This window comes from Aquarana catesbeiana, linkage group LG08, assembly GCF_042186555.1.
Source record: "Aquarana catesbeiana isolate 2022-GZ linkage group LG08, ASM4218655v1, whole genome shotgun sequence".
Lineage (NCBI taxonomy): Eukaryota > Metazoa > Chordata > Amphibia > Anura > Ranidae > Aquarana > Aquarana catesbeiana.
Window position 1 is genome coordinate 306,295,504 of NC_133331.1, and position 8,888 is coordinate 306,304,391.

An 8,888-nucleotide genomic window follows, 5' to 3' on the forward strand; every position below is an offset into this window, starting at 1 on the left:
TCTTTGGCTCATTCTTGAAGGAGTTGTAAAGGCAGAAGGTGCATTCTATTCATTAGGATAAAAAACCTTTTGTGTGTAGCAGCCTCCCCCAGCAACCCCCTAATTACTTACCTGAGCCACCCTTCTCTCTCCAGCGAGTCCACAAATGTCTAAGCCAGCCTGGACACCCCTCCCAATTGGCTGAGACACAGCAGCAGTGCCATTGGCTCCAGCGGCTGTCAATCAAAGTCAGTTAGCCAATCAGGGGAGAGAGAGGGAGCGGGGCTCTGTGTCTGAGTGGACACATGGAGCTGTGACTCAGCTCCAGTGACCCCCCATAGGAAGCTGCTTGCTGTGGGGGCACTTGATAGGAGGGAGGGGCCAGGAGCAGTAAAGAAGGACCCGAGAAGAGGAGGATCCGAGCTGCTCTGGGCAAAACCAACTGCACAGAGGAGGTAATTATAACATGTTTGTTATTTAACCACTTCAGCCCGGAAGATTTGGCTGCTCAATGACCGGGCCATTTTTTTTTGCGATACGGCACTGCTTCCCTTTAACTGACGAGTGCGCAGTCGTGCGACGTTGCACCCAAACAAAATTGACGTCCTTTTTTTTCCCACAAGTAGAGCTTTCTTTTGGTGGTATTTGATCGCCTCTGCGGTTTTTTATTTTCTGCGCTATAAACAATAAAAGAGCGACAATTTTGAAAAAAAAAAAAACACAATATTTTGTACTTTTTGCTATAATAAATATCCCTAGTTTTTTTTTTTTTAAAAAAAAGCTAATTTTTTTTCATCAATTTAGGCCGATACGTATTCTTCTACATATTTTTGGTAATAAAAATCGCAATAAGCGTATATTGATTGGTTTGCGCAAAAGTTATAGTGTTTACAAAATAGGGGATAGATTTATGGCATTTTTATTATTATTTTTTTACTAGTAATGGCGGCGATCTGCGATTTTTATCGCGACTGCGACGATATAACGGACACATCGGACACATTTTTGGGTCGATTGAGATTTGTACAGCGATCAGTGCTATAAAAATGCACTGATTACTGTATAAATGTCACTGGTAGGGAAGGGGTTCACACTAGGGGGCGATCAAGGGGTTAAATGTGTTCCCTAGGTGTGTGTTCTAACTGTGGGGGATGGGACTGACTATAGGAGATGAGAGATTGTGGTTCCTAGCTCACGATCCCTCTCTCCTCTCCTCACAGAACAGGGTTTTGTGTGTTTACACACACATCCCTGTTCTGCTGCTCGTGCCCGCGATCACTGGTGTCCGGCGGTCGTCACGAGCATTGGCGCCCCCCGCTGTGCAGTGGGCGCGCGCGCGCCTACTATCACGCTTCAAGGGACCAACATACAGCTACGACAGTTCGCGGGATCGCGCCGACCTGCCACAGTATAATGACGACGGCTGGTCGGCAAGTGGTTAAAAAAAAAAAACAAGACTTTACAATCACTTTAACCCTAGTAAACAATGAGAAAATCGGAGGATAAAAAAATTAATTTGGAGCGTTCGTTCGATAATCTATTCATTAGTACATAGCTTTCGAGAGCCGATCACGTCAGTTCGTGAAAATATCTGAAGGGACACACAAATATTCTTCTCATAACAGAATGATTTTCGTGTAATTAGTATAGTATTTGTATGAAAAAATTGAGTGACCAAGACTGTTCATGCTCCGAAATGTAGGAATACATTACAAAACATTACATCACTTCCAAATTTGTATTCTGTCTTACGAGAATTTTCGTAACTTTAGTAACCTATTCGTACTAGATATGAGACTAGCATGCGGGGGGGGGGGGGGATGACCGATCATTCGGGCCGAAGAGTTCAATCTTTGTTTCATCAGACCAGAGAATTTTGTTTCTCGTGGTCTGAGAGTCCTTCAGGTGCTTTTTGGCAGACTCCAGGCGGGTTTTTAAGTGCCTTTTATGGAGGAGTGGCTTCCGTCTGTTTGGTGGAGTGCTGCAAAGATGGTTGTTCTTCTGGAAGGTTCTCCTCTCTCCACAGAGAAATGCTGGAGCTCTGTCAGAGTGACCATCAGGTTCTTGGTCACCTCCCTGACTAAGGCCGGGCGGCCCGCTCTAGGAAGAGTCCTGGTGGTTTCAAACTTCTTCCATTTACAGATGATGGAGGCCACTGTGCTCATTGGGACCCTCAATGCTGTAGAAATTTTTCTGCACCCTTCCCCAGATCTCTGCCTCCGTACAATTCTGTCTCGGAGGTCTACAGGCAAATCCTTGGATTGACAATGATGCCTCAGGGGCCCCAGCTTTATCAGAAGGGGTAAGGGGGCAAAATTGGGGAGTACATTCTTCTATATGTTAAGAGATGGAGTCTGATTTTGTGCAGCACTTTACAACCTGAGTGCAGACAGTACAGTTACAATACAATTCAATACAGGAGGGATCAGAGGGCCCTGATCCTGAGAGCTTACAATCTAAGAGGGAGGGTCAAGTGAAACAAAAGATAATAACCGTGGAGGATGAGCTGATGGAGAAAATAATAGTAGAGCTGTTAGGTGGGGGCAGAATAGGGAGAAGGGTTTTCAGAAATCAACTAAAAGTGGACAGAGTAGGAGATACTGTAGTTGGATAGATTGGGGTAGGGAGTTCCAGAAGATGGGAGAGCCTCAGGAGAAGTCCTGGAGGTGAATATGGGGGGGAGGTGACAATAGAGCTAGAATATGCAGGAGGTCTTGGGAGGAACCAACGTAGAGTTGGCACAGCCCCAATGCGTTGTGTATGGCTACCCCATCCATTCAAAGGGTTTACATTTGGTGGGTGCCAGTGCCCATTGAGTTCAAAAGGGGGTATAGTTTCTGTCATTGCCACAAAGCAAAACACTGCGGCTAGTGTCATGTATACACCAATAAATAATAAATCAATGAAAACTGTTAAAGGTCCTTCACACCCCAGTCCATATAAAATGCCATTCCAAAGATCCTCAATCCCTTCAAGTCCAATATGGACCAAGGACTTCAACACTGTCCTCCCTGGTTCTGGATTTTTAGTGGTGCGCCACTCGATATGGTGATTAATCTCGAAAAAAAAATGATATATGATGAAAATAATGAAAGTTTTTGTGGTGTGATGTGATTGTTATACATCTGCATGGATCACATTATAGTAATATGGTCCTTCAAAAAAAAAAAGTGCTGACTTGGTCCTACACTCACACATGGCAACACCGAGTATCATAAGTAAGGTCTGGGAAAGAAAACTTCTCCATATCTTTTATTTGGGTCCTCAATATGAATAAATTATCGATGAACAATTTCCCGCACTCGGGACATGAAAAAGGGCGCTCACCCGCGTGGCTTTTCTGGTGTCTCATTAGGCTTCCTTTGTCAGTGAAGCACTTCCCGCACTCCAGACAAGAAAAGGAATGCTCACCGGTGTGACTTGTCTGGTGCTTAAAAAGGCCCGATTTCCCAATGAAACATTTCCGCACGCTGAGCATGAATAAGGATGCTCAACCGTGTGACTCCTCCGGTGTTGCAGAAGGTATCCTTTCGCGGGGACGGATTTCCCGCACTCTGAGCATGGATAAGGGCGCTCACCCGTGTGACTTCTGTGATCTTGAAGAAGTTCTCCTTTTGTACTGTAAGATTTCCCGCACTCTCAACAAGAATAAGGACGCTCGCTTGCGTGACCTTTCTGGTGTCTGGTAAGACTTCCTTTTCGCAGTGAAACATTTCCCGCACGCTAAGCATGGAAAAGGACACTCGCCCGTGTGATTTCTCCGGTGTACAATAAGCTCTTCTTTCATGGTAAAGGATTTCCCGCACTCCGTACATGAAAAGGGAAGCTCACCTGTGTGAGTTCTCTGGTGTATAAGAAGCCTTCCCTTATCAGCGAAACCTTTCCCGCACTTGGGACACGAATAGGGACGCTCACCCGTGTGACTTCTCCGTTGTCTCAGGAGGTGTGCTTTCATGACAAAACATTTCCCGCACTCTGAACACGAATAAGGACGCTCACCCGTGTGAATTCTCTGGTGATGAAGAAGGTATCTTTTCGCAGTGAAACATTTCCCGCACTCCGCACACACGAAAGGACGTACGCCCGTGTGGCTCCTCTGGTGTATAATGAGGTCGTCCTTCACGGTGAATGATTTTTCACACTCGAAACACGAAAAAGGACGCTCATCTGTGTGGCTTCTCTGGTGCTTAAGAAGGCAGGCTTTATCGATGAAACCTTTCCCGCACTCTCAACATGCATAAGGACGTTCCCCTGTGTGAATTTTCTGGTGTCGAAGAAGGTGATCTTTCACAGTGAACCGTTTCCTACACACCGAGCATGGAAAAGGGCGCTCGCCCGTGTGAATTCTCTCGTGCCTAAAAAGATTTCTTTTGCTGCTAAAACATTTCCCACACTCTGAACATGACAATGGACTCTCTCCTGTGTGAACACCTTCATGTTTTAAAGAAGGTTCCTGGGGATTAGATAGATCTGCAGATCCATCCGCACTCTGAGATTTTAGATGTATTTCTGGAGTAGCAGAACGTGATTTATGAGAAGGTTCCTCGGGATTAGAGGGATCCATTGATCTCCCCAATTGGTGAGGTCTGTGATGTCTATTATGAGTGATGGGATTTACTTCTGGAGAATGTTGTGTGATGACATCATCTTCTACATTATAATCTGGAGATAACAAATATTGTCCCTCAGAGGTATTCCGGTTTTGTGGACAGTTTTCATCTGTCCGAAATTAAATAGAAAAAGTGATAAGTAGGTTTTATGTCTTACAATCAGGAGTCATACTTGATGTACAGCACTCAACAGTTTCACAGAACTCCGGCATGGAATTAGGAGCAATTATACCACCAAACTACGAGTCCAAACCAGATCACCAGTACAATACACCCAAACTACACCGGGTAATAGAGTTTGTACAATAATTACATTGATGGCGAGAGAATGGAGATGGACCTTCCTGCAAATATTGTTTAGGAAAGAGGGATGGACCTTTCATATGGTGTACAGTATCTCCATCTCATTTGTGGGAAACATGACGTTATATTGAAGAATGGACATGGACCTTTCATATGGTGTACAGTATCTCCTCCTCATTTGTTGGGAACATGACGTTATATTGAGGAATGGAGATGGACCTTTCATATGGTGTACAGTATCTCCTCCTCATTTGTTGGGAACATGACGTTATATTGAGGAATAGAGATGGACCTTTAATATAGTGTACTGCAGGAGTAGGCAACCTTAAAGAAGTGACATCTCTCTGGTGGGTTCTCATTACTGGATCCATCTGTAGGAAACACACACACTGACTGAATACATTGTTTCTATGTGTTTATCAGATGATGGAGGATCTAGGTGGACCCTCCGTACTGCTCTCTCCTTTACAATAAAGTCTCATCTTACCCGGTGATGTGAGGGGCGGCTGATTGATCATCATGACGTCCTTGTAGAGATCCTTGTGTCCTTCTAAATACTCCCACTCCTCCATGGAGAAATAGACAGTGACATCCTGACACCTTATAGGAACCTGACACACACAATGATACAGTCACCATCCAGACACATCCCTTGTCTGTTACTGGATAATGTCCCAGAATTCCCGACACCGCTCACCTCTCCTGTCAGCAGTTCAACAATCCTTTTAGTAACTTCCAGAATCTTCTTGCCACTGGTTACCTCTTTTGTCAGGCACTGAGGTAGAGACCCTGTGGTGGGTGATGTTTCATGAAGGCAACTACTGGGTGTTAATGGTATACTAGATACTTTCTTCACTCATTTACAATCCTGTGTAAAGAGGAAAGAAATTGAAAAAAAAAAATATCACTACGGACTTCCCAGAATCCTCCTAACCTCTCCGGTCAGGTCTGTGTTTTACTAATAGAGATAAGAGTGATGTCATGTGACCTCCCAGAATCCTCCTCACCTCTCCGGTCAGGTCTGTGTTTTATTAATAGAGATAAGAGTGATGTCATGTGACCTCCCAGAATCCTCCTCACCTCTCCGGTCAGGTCTGTGTTTTATTAATAGAGATAAGAGTGATGTCATGTGACCTCCCAGAATCCTCCTCACCTCTCCGGTCAGCAGGTAGATGATCTCCAGGGTGAGGTCTAATATATTCTTGGTCATGTGACTGTGGTCCTCATCCATCATTGTAGATGTTGTCATGTGATCTATACAGGACTCTCCTCTCTGTAGATGGATAATAAATTGAGAATAATCTGGACTGTACTGGGATGAAGAATGTCTGCACAGAGGTCCTCCATAATTCTGACATCTCAGACTGCTTCTAATACTATACTGATGTCACTCTGATAGCCAACTTCACCAAACTAGGTCAGGGGGGTATCTATGCTGGTACTCGGGTAGCCACCTCATCCCTTTAAACCCGAATACATATTAATTACACAGGTTCTGTGGCTGATTAAGGTGGTAATTAAACTCACCTCACACTGTGTTCGGGTTTAAAGGGATGAGGTGGCAACTCTCTGTGACTGGTGTTCAGGATCAGATCACAAAGCATGCTTTCCAGTTGGATATATGGCTCTATATTTATTGGTCCATATATTGGTCTATCAACTAACAGCTCTGGATGTACAGTTGGATATATATATATATATATATATATTTATAGATATAGATATAGATATCTATATATAGATATCTATATCTATATATATATATATATATATATATCCATCTATATAGATATATCTATATAGATATATATAGAGAGATATAGAGAGAGAGAGATGGAGAAAGCATCATCTGCTGGAGATAAAAGACATCACAGTGACTATGGAGGAAGAGGACGGAACATGACGGGGGGATTACTGGGTGTAAATATAAAATAATATCTTATTACCTCCTCTACTGCCAGTTCCAGCAATGTCTCCTCTCTACTTCCTCCTGACTCACCTCTCACCCAGGACTTCCTGTTTGTAACTGATATCAATTCCTATCTCTGCGTTCCATTGACAATTTATAGGATTACCCTAATATTAATATTATTAATATTAGAGATGCACTGATATTTCGGCCATCGAAACATATTGGGTGAAAAACGGCGTTATCTGCTGATAAGAGAAAAAGGTGCCGATAATGGCGCTGAAAATGCACGCGATTTTGCACACAAATTCGCAACGATTTTACCGCAAGCTTTTCTTGCGCTAAATATGTCAATAATGACCGACAATAAATTCATTTATATTGATGATATTAATTAAAAAGTCAAATATAATATAATTATATATAAATATTTTTTTTTAAAAACTGTTATTTTCAGCCAATTGCATCCTGCATTTTTGGTTTCTGCCTCGGCACCAAAATTTCTATTCAGTGTACCTCTAATATTATTATACAGGATTTATATAGCGCCAACAGTTTACACAGCGCTTTACAACGTGAGAGCAGACAATACAGTTACTATGGTTGTCCCAATACCGATACTAGTTTCGGTATCGAGATCGATACTGTGCATTTGTGCGAGTACTTGTACACGCACAAATGCTCCCGATGCCTAATCCGATACCTGGAAAAGGCGGCACAAGCAGAAGTCACCGAGTGGAACAACGGAGGTGACGCCGTCAGCAGTTGAACATCCCGACGCCCATCTTGGTACACCCTGCATTCGGCCGCAGTAAGCCAGCAGCGGACATCTTGTTACACCCAGCCCATATAGTTCGGGCTGGGTGTAACAAGATGTCCGCTGCTCAGTGGCGGCTGGTGCTCTAAATTTTTTTGGGGGGGCGCATACAAATTGAAAAATTCTGAAAAACAACCCATCAATTGCAGCCTCACTGTGCCCATCAAACGCAGTCACTGTGCCCCATCAAATGCTGTCACTGTGCCCATCAAATAGTGCCACTGTGACCCCCCCCCCCCCGCTCACGTTTGAGGTGGGACCTTGCTACGGGTCAGACAGGGGCTCCTGTGTACTCCGTGCGTCTCCTCCCCTTCTCCCAGGGCCCAATCGTAGCGCCTGACGTTTCAGCCAAACAGGTGACAGATTGGGCAGTATGTACAGGAGAGGAGTGTGGAGATATGACAGTGGGCATTATGTACAGGAGAGGAGTGTGGAGGGTATGCAAGTGGGCAGTATGTACAGGAGAGGCGTGTGGAGGGGATGACAGTGGGCGGGTATGTACAGGAGAGGAGTTTGGAGGTTATGACAGTGGGCAATATGTACAGGAGAGGAGTGTGGAGGTTATGACAGTGGGCGGTATGTACAGGAGAGGAGTGTGGAGGTTATGACAGTGGGCGGTATGTACAGGAGAGGAGTGTGGAGGGTATGACAGTGGGCAGTATGTACAGGAGAGGAGTGTGGAGGTTATGACAGTGGGCGGTATGTACAGGAGAGGAGTGTGGAGGGTATGACAGTGGGCGGTATGTACAGGAGAGGAATGTGGAGGGTATGGCAGTGGGCAGTATGTACAGGAGAGGAGTGTGGAGGGTATGACAGTGGGCAATACTCCTTCACAGGGAGGTGGAAAAAGTTTGGTAGTCCACTTGAGCAGCTGAAGAGATGCCTCCACAGGTAGCGGTAGGAACAGTCTCTGCTCCAGATGCACAGGATAAGAACTACATGCACAAGACCACCCCACTTCAGGCATGTCACCCTTGGCACAGTACTGTATGTAATGATTGGGGCTTGGAAGGAAGCCGTGTGCTCCTACTAGGCATCCCTCCGCACACCTGGATTAAAGTATAACTAAAAGCAAATTTTTTTTTTCGTTTTGGATAGAGTGAGATGTCGGGTTTTTATTGCTGTCTGTGTCCCCGTTTGGGAGATTCACCCTCTCTATTTGTCCTGTTTACCAAAAGTATTGAAAGTGAAAGTAAAAGAAAATCCCAAAATTTGGTTTGCCCCAGAAAAGTAATAGAGGGGAAATCTTCCAATGGGGACACTAGTTCTG